Source organism: Neovison vison, chromosome 7 (genome assembly GCF_020171115.1).
Source record: "Neovison vison isolate M4711 chromosome 7, ASM_NN_V1, whole genome shotgun sequence".
Lineage (NCBI taxonomy): Eukaryota > Metazoa > Chordata > Mammalia > Carnivora > Mustelidae > Neogale > Neogale vison.
In genome coordinates this window covers 42,962,959-42,976,738 of record NC_058097.1, presented here as the reverse complement: position 1 = coordinate 42,976,738, position 13,780 = coordinate 42,962,959, and the positions used below count along the sequence as shown (strand labels likewise).

General features: G+C 40.0%; 1 protein-coding gene across 2 annotated transcripts in view; it reads right to left on the bottom strand.

The window, feature by feature from the left end:
- ZNF461 (zinc finger protein 461) overlaps positions 1 to 13,744 on the bottom strand; it is a 41,032-nt gene extending 27,288 nt beyond the window's left edge. Inside the window, exon 1 of one of the 2 annotated variants that reach the window (XM_044256507.1) lies at positions 13,698 to 13,744. The gene's annotated coding sequence lies outside the window, so the exon portion shown is untranslated. The remainder of the gene's footprint in view (positions 1 to 13,697) is intronic. The other variant, XM_044256506.1, reaches the window with a different exon arrangement.
- Positions 13,745 to 13,780: the final 36 nt, after the last annotated feature.

Below are 13,780 nucleotides of genomic sequence, written 5' to 3'. Positions count from 1 at the left end.
GTTTTTTTGTTTGTTTGTTTGTTTGGTTGGTTTTTTTATTTAAGATTTTATTTATTTATTTGACAGTCAGAGGTCACAAGTAGGCAGAGAGGCAGGCAGAGAGAGAGGGGAGGAAGAGGCTCCCTGCAGAACAGAGAGTCAGACGTGGGGCTCGATCCCAGGACCCTGGGACCATGACCTGAGCCAAAGGCAGAGGCTTTAACCCACTGAGCCACCCAGGCGCCCCTGGATCTGATTTTTGATCACATGTATGAGTTGGTTTGCACTTGATATTGTCCAAGGTGTTGAGTGAGATATCCAAAGTATGGGAAAGTGGTCTGTGGCTGTACCCAAGTCTCTGCATGAATTGTATGACAGTGCAAGGGCAGGTGATTAAACATTGTGACTTTGAGGTTGATGTATGTGAGTTTTAACTGAGTATGACTGGGAGATCATGTGAGAGATCTGGTAAATTTGTTTGTGTGTGTTTGAGTGTAACTTATGCAAGTTAAAATCTGGATGGAAGATAATGTGTGTGGTTGTGATCTGGATGTAGTAACTATATGAGAGACTGCAATATTATGAGTGTGAGATTGAGTCCTCTCAACCTCTTCACTTACCTCTAAAAAGACGATGATAGTTAAGCTTCCTGAAGCGTAGGTTTTACTTAAAAATTAAGTTTCCAATGGAAATTTTTTAAAAGATTTCATTTATTTATTTGATAAAGAGATCACTAGTAGGCAGGGGGGGGAAGCAGGCTCCCTGCTGAGCAGAAAGCCTGATGCGGGGCTTGATCCCAGGACCCTGAGATCGTGACCTGAGCTGAAGGCAGAGGCTTAACCCACTGAGCCATCCAGGTGCCCCTCCAATGGAAATTTTTAAAAATTTAAGTATAACTTAAAATGTGGATTTTAAAAATATGAAATAACATTGCAATGAATGCAAAATGACAAAGATTTTTTTAAATATCTGTTACAGAGAGTATGGTTAGTACACTTTGGTGGAAGTGAAATAGATGAGAAGTCTAAATCTTAGTTGATCTGTGTAAGTGAAAGAGTTCTAATCACGTGAACAAAAGTCTAACTGTCTAACAAAAGTCATGGACTGTCAGTCAATTCTCAGACTCGAACCAGTATACAGACTCAGAACACCTTGAATGAAAAACCCTGCTACATTGCTGAAAATTTATGCTGGTAATTTCCCCCCCTGTCTTCCTAAAGGAACCCACAGCTTTTACCAGGGAGACCATACTTTGAGGAAAAGGAAAAAATCAAACCGTGGACACTGGCTTTGAGCGGACACTAATTCCAGGAGACCCAAAACCTCACTCGTCTACCAGTCAGGGTAGAGGCTTAAGGAGGTCTGTGATCAGTGTTAAGGTCCATCTCACAGCAGACCCAGCACTTGCCTGAATCCATCCTGTGGTTTTCCCCCAGTTCTGGAGTGGATAATTGAAACAGACATACTCAGCACTGTCTCTCTGGCTGCTGAGTGAGGAAAGGACAAGTGGAAACTACCAAAACTACCTCTACCTGAAAATAAATAATAGACCAAAAGAAATACTGCATTCCTGGAGGGACTGCAGAGATTAGTGCCACTACTAAGAACATATAAATGCAGGGGTGATGAATTCCCAGCATATCCCCATTCAACTTGCCTATAAGGCCTCTGCAGACAAGAGAAATTTTGGAGAATGACAATGGGTTAAGCTGGTGGTGACTCCAGCTGCAGCTGTTTTACCAAATGTGTTTTCATTACCTAAACAAATTAACAAGCTAACACATTTCCTTGGTATCTGCCATGTGAGTACTGCTCTGTTAATTTTCCCCCTCCATCCCTGTTAATAAAGACAACCAGAACCAATTGTTTTCACTTGGCAAAAACAAGTAAATAATTTCAGTATCCTACCTCAGGGGTACATCAGCTCCCCGGCCCTATAATTTAGTTTCCATGTATAATAATTTAGTTCACAGGGATCTCAGTTCTCTTTCCCTTCCACAAGATGTCATATTGGTCAATTACATTGATGACATTATGCCATTGGACCTTGTGAGCAAGAAATGACAACTACTCTATAGATTTACTGATAAGACATCTGGATGTCAGGGTTGGGAAATAAATCTAACAAAAACTTAAGAGGCCTTCTATTACCTCAGTGAAACTTCTAGAGATCCAGTGGTGTGGGGCATGTCATGATATCCCTTCTAAGTTGTTGCATCTGGCTCCTCCTACAACTAAAAAAGAGGCACAAAGCCTAGTGGACCTCTGGATTTTGGAGGCAACCTCTTCCTCATTCGGGTATGTTACTTCCCACTTACCAAGTGATGTGAAAAGCTGCTAGTTTTGAGTAGGACCCAGAACAAAAGAGGGCTCTGTGACTCTGCAACAGGTCCAGACTGCTAGACAAGCACTTTGCTTCTTTGGCAATAAGGCCCAGTAAATCCAAGAGTGTTGGGGCGCCTGGGTGGCTCAGTGGGTTAAGTCTCTGCCTTCAGCTCAGGTCATGATCTCAGGGTCCTGGGATCAAGCCCTGCATCGGGCTCTGCTCAGCAGGGAGCCTGCTGCCTCCCCTCTCTCTGCCTGCCTCTCTGCCTGCTTGTGATCTCTCTCTCTGTCAAACAAATTAATAATTTTTTTTTAAATCCAAGGGTGTTTGAAATATCAGAGGCTGGTAATGATGTTGTCTGGGGCCTTTGGCAGGATCCTACCGATGGGTCAGAGTGCAGGCCCTTAGGATTTTGAACCAAAGCCATGTCATTCTCTGCAGTTAACTACTCTCCTTTTGAGAAACACATTTCAGCCTGCTACTGAGACTTAGAGACTAAACACTAAACCATGGGCCACCAAGTTACCATCATAAACTGGGTGTAATCTGACCCAGCTATTAAGCTGGGTGTGCAGAGCAGCACTCATAAAATGGAAGGGATGTTTAAATGATTGGGCCAAGTATGCCCTGAAGGCACAAGTAATCCTACTGGTTAGAGGTTTTTTTTTTTTAATTTTTTAATTTTTTATAAACATATATTTTTATCCCCAGGGGTACAGGTCTGTGAATCGCCAGGTTTACATACTTCACAGCACCTGGTCAGAGTTTTAAGCAGTGCACTTGGGTTTTTGTTGTTTTGTTTTCCTGCTTGGAAGAAGAAATGGTCAGATGTGTGATTCACAGGCTGTGGCCAGTGGTTTGGCTGGGTGGTCAGGAGCTTGGAAGGAACACGATTGGAAAATTCATGTGAAGTAAGTCTGGAAAAGAGGTATAGACCTCTCTGCATGGGTAAAAGTGAAGCTCTTTGTGTCCCATGTTAAATGCTCAGCAGAAGAGGATTTAAATAAAGTGGACAGGATGACCTAGTCTGTGGACACCATTTGGTTCTTTCCTCAGCCACCCTATCATCACCAATGGGTTCTTGAACAAAAAGGCCATGGTGGCAGTGATGGCCATTACCCATGGGTTCAGTGTCCACTGAACACAAGTGTCCACTCCTTAAGGCTAACCTGCTTATAGCCACTGTTGAATGCCCAATCTGCCAGCAACAGAGACCAACACTGAGTCCCCGATATGGCACCATTCTCTGGTGGCAGGTTGATAACATTGGACTGCTTCCATCATGGAAGAGGCAATATTTTTTTCTTTCTAAATAGAACAGACACTCTGGATACAGATTTGCCTATACCGTACATAATGCTTCTGTCAAAACTACCATCAGTGGACTTACAGAATGCCTTATGATAGTGGTATCATGGTATTCTAAACAGCATTGCTTCTGATCAAGGAACTCATATCACAGTAATTGAAGTACATCAGTGGGCCCATCTTCATGGAATTCACTAGTCTTCCCAAGTTCCCCACCTTTCTGAAGAAGCTAGCTTGACGGAATGGAATGATGTTTTAAAGACTCAGTCACAATGCCAGCTAGGTGGCAGTGTCTTGCAGGGCTGGGGGATGGTTCTACAGAAGGCTCTTTATGCTCTGAAATCACCATCCAGTATCTGGTGATGTTTTTCCCATAGTCAGGATTCATAAGGCCAGGAATCATGGGGTAGAAATGGGAATGACACCACTCACTATTACCCCTGGTGACCCAACAGCAAAATTTTTGCTTCCCCTCCCCACAACCTGTGCTCTGCTGTACAGAGGTCTTAGTTCCAAAGGGAGGAATGCTTCTACCAGGAGATACAATGATACCATTTAACTGTAAATTTAACTGCTAGCCAACCACTTTGGGTTTCTCATCCCTCTGAATCAAAAGGCAATGAAGGGATTAAGGGTGCTGGCTATGGTGATTCATCTTAACTACCAAGGGGAGGTTGGACTCCACAATGGTGATAAGGAGGAGTGTATCTAGAGTACAGGAGATCCTTTGGGGCTTCTCTTAATATTGCCCTGCCCTATGATTAAGGTGAATGGCAAACTACAAACTATAAAGGCAGGATTATTCATGGGCCACACACCCAAGAATGAATTTTATGTCACTCCACCAAGTAAAGAACCATGACCAACTGAGGAGCTTGCTGTGGGCAAAGGGAATATGGAATGGGTGATGGTAGAAGGTAGTTATAAATGCCTACTACAACCATGGGACCAGTTTCAGAAATTGTCATGAGTGTTTATTTAGTTGTGTGTTTGTATGTATGTATATAAATCTTTATTCCTTTTTTATATCATTATCATGTAATATAAGATGTACTGACCTTATAGTATATAAGTATTATTAACTTTACATCATAATACTTAAGTTGTGGGATATAAGGGAGAAAAGTAAACACTATGCAAGACTTTGCACCCTCTTCTGGGGAAAGGATTCATTTATTTTTTGGTTGTATGCAAGATAGTTGTATTATGTTAGGTGGAAGTATGTCCTTGTTACTGTTTTTTTTTCAGATATTAAGTATCGTTTAGGGAGATGCATATAGGTGCCAAGTTGGCAAGGGGTGGACTTATGAAGCCTAATTTTATGTAATATGGCTGGGCCACGATGCCCAAATATTTGGTCAAATATCATTCTGGATGTTCCTGTGAAGGTGTTTATTAGATGAGATTAACATTTAATTTAAATTAAAGATTACTCTCCAGAATGTGGGTAGGCCTCATCCAATCAGTTGAAGGCCTTGATAGACTAAAGACTTCCCTCTCCCAGAGCAGAAGGGAACTCTGCCAGCAGATAGCTTTTGAACTCAAACCTCAACTGTTCCCTGAGTATTTAACCTGCTGACCTGACCTACAGATTTTGGACTTAACAGGCTTCCACAATCTCATGAGCCAAGCCAATTCCTTAAAATCTCTTTCTTAACTCAGTACATAGACACACAGAGACACACACATATATCCTGTTGTTTCTGTTTCTCTGGAGAACTCTGACTGATAACACTATTATAAGGACATGTATTGTCTAATTTAATTCTCATGAGAACCCTGTGAGGGAAGTATTACCATTCTCAGTATACTGCTTAGGCAAGTGAGGCATCAGGGCTGAAATAAGTTGTGAAATGTCACAGAGTTCCTGAGAGATGAAACTAGAACTTGAGTTCTAGAGTCCTCAATCTTTATTTAACACTGGATTCTACTATTTTCCAACTCTTTTCCAACCTTCTGCTGTATTTCACTAAGCCATTCCTGATGAGTATATCTCTTTGACAAATTGAGGCCAATATCGTGATGATTATGGTGTGGTCTATCATATCTTCGTTAACACATTGTTTATTCTGAAACTTTTTTTAACTAATTATTATCAAAAATTCTTTTTAAAATTATTTATTTGAGAGAGAGAGTATGCACACACAATGCGGGGGGGGGGGAGTGCAAGGGAGGAGAGAGAGAGAGAGAGAGAGAGAAGCAGACTCCCCGCTGAAGAGAAAGCCCAACTCAGGGCTTGATCCTAGGACACTGGGCTAATGACCTGAGCCAAAGGTGGACATTTAACCAACTGAGGCACCCAGGTGCCCCCATCGTCAGGAACTCTTCAGTGAACATCCTTGTAATACTTATTTATTTTTAATTCTTCCTAAGTATCCTAGATGTAGGATTTCTATATAAGACATTAGACATGCCTACAGTATACAAGAAGCTGTGCCTATGTGCTTGGATGAAGCACAGATGAGTAAGATATAATTGCTACCTTTATGTTGTTCATAATCCAGCAGGGGAAATAAAAGTAGGTCAAAGGTAGAACATGACAAAGACCTCTGGAGAAGTACAATGATAAAACCACAGGAGTTCACAATAAAGAATTCTAACTATAGCAGCATGTCCAAATTATTGTGAATTCATAGGAACTCTGGAATGTGAACTTTCCCTAGTCAAGTTTATGCCCTAGAGTTTTATTTCTCTTGATGCTGGATCCAAAGGGAAACTAATGGAGCAAGGTGATTCTCTCACTAGTTGCAGGCAGAGCATTTTGGGTAATATTTCAGAAGTGAAATAAATTCTTCCATCAAAAGACATAAAACAACTAGACCAGGATTTGAGCCTCTTAGCTCTTCTCTAGGCAGAAAACCCCTACGTATGCTTGGAAATAAACTATTAGAAGGACATAAGAGAAATCATTCATAGCCAACTATATTTAGAATATGTTGAGCTATAAATCTAACCTAAAGACCCACAACAGGGCTTTTCTTGCCTATTTTTGAAGAACTTTCTTTTAATAAAATTTCTTTTTTTTTAAAGATTTTATTTATTTATTTGACAGACAGAGATCACAAATAGGCAGAGACATAGGCAGAGAGGAGGAAGCAGGTCCCCTGCCAAGCAGAGAGCCCGATGTGGGGCTCGATCCCAGGACCCTGAGATCATGACCTGAGCCGAAGGCAGAGGATTAACCCACTGAGCCACCCAGGCGCCCTTAATAAAATTTCTTAAGACAATCTAAAATCAAGACATTCTTGGTTCCTGTAAAGAAAATAGGAAGTACACTTAAACTTAAATTTATGGAAGTATACTTAAACAAAAAAATCAGTGTCATAGACTAGAAACCAATAATGTTAGCTTTTAGAGGTATAAATTCAGATTTTTTTCTTTCTATTGCTGATGTCTGACATTCTATCCATCTGATATATATGACCTTTTGGTAAATGGTTATACATGTTGTATAGTAACCCGCTTAAGCCACTGTCATATATTTTTGAATTTTTCTCTTTGTTGGTTATTCCTCAGTTTAATTTTTAGTGACCACTTAATACCTTATTGTGAGGAAGTTCTGGAATTTATTAAATTTGTATATTCTTGCTGGACTCAGAAAGCTTAACCATACCAGAGAAATTCCTTCTACATCCTGCCTAGTTCCTGCATCTGGCCCACCTTCTCCATTCTTCCAGGGTCATATGGGGCTAGGGTTTGTGGAGTTGCAATGTTTTTGTCATTTGCAGTACTATCACTTCCAAAGATGTCCATCAAGTTCTCCAAGGTGAAGAGTGAATCCCTGAGCCCTGTTCAGAAGGATATAACTACAAGGATGGGATGTTGGAGCCTGATTTTGTGGATTAAAATATTTTTGCTCATTATATCCTCCTTCAGTATGAATCTCTGGAGAGCCTTTGAAGAACTGATTTGGCATCTGTATGATTGGAAACTGCATTTTGTATTTACTGAGGCTTCCTTTTCTTGATATCTAAGGTGATTTGATCTTCCTCTGGCCCTTCTATTTTCTTCTCTGATTGGCAGCACCTCGGCAGACTCAAGTCCCATTTCATTTCTTATATATAGTAGTTTTGTATCTCTAAGCCAGATGTGATTTCCTTATTAGAGGGAAGGAGACAGCCCTGAATGGTAGAGAAACCAATGAGTAAACAGACTCCAGGAAGAGGGAAGCCATTGCAGTTAAAAGCCCAGATGATGTGAAGAGCTAGAACTTAAAGATGTTTGAGCAGCTTTCTTTAGCCTGAATATTCAAAGATACATCACCATCATCCCCAAGCAGAAGAGACCTCAGGAGAAAGTAAACTTGCCAACACCTTCATCTTGGACTTCAGCTTCCAGAACTGTGAGAAAATTAAGTTTTGTTGTTTAAACCATCCAATTGGTGGTATTTTGTTATGATAGCCTTAGCAAACTAATCTAGGAATATTAGCCCTTTGTTTGTGATACATCCTGCAAATATTTTTTCCCAACTTGTAAGTTGTCTTTTGATTTTTGTAGTCATGATCTTTGGATATTTTCTCTTATTGCATCCGTTTTCTGAATCACAGTAGGAAAGTTCTTTCTTGGGGTGCCTGGGTGCCTCAATGGGTTAAAGCCTCTGCCTTCAGCTCAGGTCATGATCCCAGGGTCCTGGGATAGGTCAAGGTGGGCTCTCTGCTTCCCTGTGCCCTCCACCCACCTCTCTGCCTACTTTTGATCTCTGTCAAATAAATAAATAAAATCTTAAAAAAAAAGTTCTTTCTTACATTGAGGTTAAAGAGGGATTCACCAATGCTTTCTTCTAAGACCTATATGATTTCATTTCTTATGTTTACATTCCTAATCTATTTGGAGTTTATTCTTGTTGTATGATAATGTAAAGATATAATTCTATTTTTGTCCAAATGGCAAACCAGGAAACCTGTCCCAGCTATGTGCTTATATTTTAATTTTTTATATCACTGTAGATTTACATGCAGTTGTAAGAAATAATACAGAGATCCCACATAACCTTCATCAGGTTTCCCTCAATGGTTATTTCTTGTAAAATTGTAATACAATATCATGACCAAGATATTGATGTTGAAACAGTACACAAAACTTGTATCTTTTGCCAGTTTCACATGCACTCATTTGTGTATCTATGTGTATATTTAGTTCTATGCATTTTTTTATTTGTGCAGAGTCATGTGAAAACCACTACCACCATGATTCAGAACAGCTCTATCCCAAGGATCTCTTTTGCTATGCTTGTATAGTCAGAGCCACCTCCTCTCCACCCAGTTCCTAGCATCCTCTAACCTGCTCTCCATCTCTATAGTTTTACATTTTAAGAATGTTATATAAATGGATTCATTTATACAACATTTATATAATTTACAAATTGTAACTTTTATGAGATTGGTTTTCAGTTAGCATAATTCCCTTGAGATCACCCAAATTGTTTCAGTGGTTCGTTCCTTTTTATTGCCAGTGTTTTTCCATGGTAAAGATAAACCCCAGTTTGTTTAACCATTTACCTGTTAAAAGACATTTGGGTTATTTCCAGTTTGGGGTTATTACAAATCAACTATGAACATTCACATATAGGTGTTTGTGTAAACCTATGTTTTCATTTCTCTGGGGAAAATGGCCAAGATGACAGTTGGCTGGGTCATATGGTAAGCTATGCACTAACTTTTACTGTGAAACTTCACTTATTTCAGTTTTGTTCATTCCCAGCTCTTTGGATAACATTATCCACAGGATAATCCACATTATCTATAGGAATTTATGTTTGCAGCATCATTGGTCATAAGGGGAATGCAAATTAAATATCAATGTACCACTACATACCCATTAGAATGGCTAAAATTCAAAAGACTGACAATAATAATGCTAATCAGATAAGGCAACTGGAATTCTCATACACAGCACACGGGAGCATAAAATGAAACATTCACTTTCAAACACTATTTTGCAGTATTTGTTAAATATAAACATTTACTTTCTAACCTAGCAATTCTATTCTTGGGTACATAACACAGACAGCTGATTTCACATGCATGACAAAGACTGACACAAGAATGTTCTTAGTAACTTTACTCATAATATCCCAAAGCTGGAAACTCAAATACTCCATCAACAAGAGAATGGATAAATAAATTATGATACATTCAGACAATATAATACTATACAATACTATGTTAAGTTACAAGCTACTGCTGCATACAGCATGGGTGCTGTTACGGATACAATGTTGGACGAAAGAGGCCAGACACAAAAGTACATATTGCATGATTGTAGTTCTGGAAGGTTCAATTATTGTGACGGAGCCCAAAATAAAGGTGGGGGGGGTGCCAGGGTGGCTCAGTGGGTTAAGTCTCTGTCTTTGGCTCAGGTCATCTCAGGGTCCTGGTATCAAACCCCGCATTGGGCTCTCTGCTCCGCGGGGAACCTCTTCCCCTTCTCTCTCTCTCTGCCTGCCTCTCTGACTACTTGTGATCTATCTCTCTCTGTCAAATGAGTAAATTTTTTAAAAAAATAATGGTTAACTTAGAGGTAATTGGGAAGAGTCATGAGGGAGGCTTCTGGGATGTTGGAGTTTATTAAATGGTGAGTGTAAGGTTTATAAAATAAATCATTAAGATGTGGTTTTAAGATCTGTGTTCTACTTTGTTCAAAACTCTTACTTAAAATGGAGGAAAAGATATTATACACGCTTAGTAAATGGTGGGTCTATGTTTTGATCCACATTTCTCTAACTACAAAATCAGTTCATTGAATTCTGGTTTTTATCCCAGACTCCCAGATTTTATTACATTAAATGAAACCTCAGCATAGGTAATTAAACAAAGACAATTTCCACTAAAGGTAGATTTGAAGGACTGATAATACTCTATATTAGTAGAATAGACACCTTTCATGGTATGTTGGTGAAAATTTAAGCAGGGCATTTGATGAAGGTATATAAGTCGATTTTAACTTTGAAAGCCTCATTCTCAACAATGTTTAAGACTTTAAGATACACATGTTCACAAAAAGGAGTGTGCCATGAAATGCTATATGGGGAAAAGCTAGCAAGAAGTTAAATATCCTTCAATAGGGAAATGTCTGGATCGTATATCCAGACAATGTAGGCAAAACATTGTTAACAGTTTGTAATTTGATGACATGATAAAGCTGTTCACTGTATTTTGCTAGATGAAGGTAGATTACAAAACAGTATTGTGGTGTGATTCTTTTTTAAAATAATAAATCCTATATGCCTATATCCATGTGTTAATTCATAGAGAAACAGATGAAATGACTTGGAATAAAATGTTCAAAGAAGCTCTTTCTAAATGAGCTTTATTTTAAGCTTTTCTGTATTTTCTAAATTTCTGAATTAAGAATGCACTAACTTTACAGCCAGAAAAAATAATAGAGCTAATCTCTCCCTCTTTGAAAGCAGAAGAAATAATAGAAGGAGGTATGTGTATGGAACACAGAGTAGAATTCTGTAGTGGGATGAATTCTAGCTTTAAGTGGTCTGAACTTTCTTCATAGTTATGAAGCCTTTCAGAATTCTGCTACCTTAAAGGTAGTCTTAAATTTTGAAACCTAAGATCTTTTTTATTTAAATTCAGTTAGCCAAGGTATAATACGAAATCTAGGATTTTAATACACAATGGATTCCTCTTGCTGCTTGCCTCTCAATTACCTCAGCTCAGATCTCAAATTGCCAATCTCTCCACCAGCCATTGCTCCAGTAAGGAAATCACACCTGCCTTGGAAATTGATTAATACTAAGCCCTGCACGTAGGAGAAGAAATGCGACTTAGGTCTGATGTGGCTGCAGAAATTCAAACCATTCCTTTGATGAGCAGGCAGAAGAGGAAGTAATCTGAAGGACTGGGATGATGACACTTTAGAAAACACAGCAGAGTTAGCCATTTCTACCTCCAGGAATCTTAAATCAGTCCTTCAGAAAATTAGCTAAGTACCCTAACAAATCACAGTGAAGGAAGTAAGATGGATCCAGAATGCAGATTTTGAATTGGAAAGGGGAAAAGAGATTTTGTAATCGTGGAGACCAGTTAATTAGTTAAATAAATGTATATAGATCCTATATCACACCCTTGAACAAATTACTCTGAGTGGATTGAGTCATATATACTCCACTCAGCAGAAGTCAATACCCCATTCCTAAGTCAATGGACCCATGAAATGATAGGAACCCATGTCCTGTTAAGGTTCTGGAAGGGAATGTAAAGTTGGTGAAGACATGGAAGCTGGACAGTAAGAAGGAGTTGCTCAGCAAAGGTAGTAGTTAAATAAATTATAAAATATCCATGTAAAATAATACCAAGATAAACAAACGCAAAGCTGTAGAATAACTAAGGATATAGAAAATTTTCAAGATACAATACCAGTAGAGAAATCACTTTACAAAACAGGTTGACCAATACAATTTTATCAATATGGAGTGATAGATTTTTTAAAAGTTAAACATCTGTTTCACTTATCTGTTGCTATGTAACCATCCCCAAAGTTTGTGGCTTAAAACAAAAAGCATTCATTAAGCTCATTATTCTGGGGTTGGCAAATTGGGCTTGGATTGGCTGAGCAGTTCTACTAATTCCACTCATCTTGACAGCAGCCAGTGGCTTGGTGGGGGCTGGATGGTCTAATATGGTCTCAGTGAAATATCTGGCAATTGCTGCTGAATGTCACCTGGGCTTCTGTCTCCAGGTGATCTTTTGTCTTTAATCAAGCTAGTCATAACCTTCTGTTTGAAGTGGTCTGAGGGCAGCAAAAGAGCAAAAGCTGCAAGACTTCCTAAGGCTTTGTCTTGAAAGTCTTAAAACGTCACTTCTACCACGTGCTGTTAGTCAAAGTATATCACAGGGTCCTGCCTAACAGTAACCTACCATTTCAGGAGAAGAACAATTATTCCCTTTTCTGAAAAACAAAAGAGAACAAGGGCCACAAAACCCCCAGCCTTGAGATTGGTTTCAGATATGCCCAGCAATGTTTTCTTTTATTCAGAACTCTTCATTTAGAGAAGAGCACTGAAGGGGAAGGGGACAAAAATCATCAAACACCAGACCTTGGAGTACAGACTAGGGTAATTGGAAGATATTCTTCAAACCACACAGTCTCTTGCCATCTATCACACACAGAAGTAAAGGGGACATGGGGAGTACTGCTAATCCTTTTTAGTATCAAAGGAAAAAGCCAGGGTCACTGACATCCAGGGCTGAAACTTTCTCTAAGTTCACATCAAGTTTCCTGGGGAGAGAGCTTTGGGAAGATGTGGTTCTGAAACCATGGACCTTGACCTCAACTCCCAAGGGTGATCCTTTGAGGAAGGAATCTTACTCCTAGGTTCTCCAGATGTCTTCCTAGGACTTTGCCTAAGGGACTCTTCGAATTCTAAAATTCATTCCAAAAACAGGTTTGTGCTTTTTTGCTTGTATGTGACATTTATACAGTCAAATATCTGACTCCCTTTTGGTGACCTTTTCTCTGCAGCTGGGGTGCGTGGCTCTAAAGCAGGAGGAAAAAAGGGAACGCAGGCATAAGAAAGAAAGGATAGAACCTAAAACTGACCCCTAGATGGGCAACATCATCTTCACTGATAACCCCACTGTGTTAAGCGCGAAGCTAGGCACTGGAGGTGGTTGTGCCCTGACAAGGCAGCTCAGGCCATGCTTCGGTGCAGCGCGACTCTAGTCAAACAGGCATTGCAGTCTTCACAAGCATACACACACTCTCTGTGAAGTCTTCAACAGACCCCTCAGTCCCGATTTTAAACCCAGAACTGAAGACATGAAGCTCTGTCATCACACAACCAAACTCGTACCGGTCAGAGAATTAAAAGCCTCTCCTGTCACACTAGGAAACAACTTATGATGGTCGGTCTCAAACCCCACAGTGTCACATGCCTCACATCACAGTCGACTGGTCACCCACAATGTCCTGCATCCGATTAGGGACACACACGCATGTCTACACCTGTCACGGCCACATCACTGCACATACTCGCACTCGGCTTCGACACGACCACAAACGCGCGTACAGAGGCTTGAGACCCGGGCTCCACACGCCCCGTCAGCACTGTGGGGGCAATGGGCTTCCTCACCGTGAGCGACGGTTGCCACTCGGAGCGCGACGACTTTCAGGTAGTCGGGCGATAATGAAATAAGACCCTTGATCAAAGTTCTT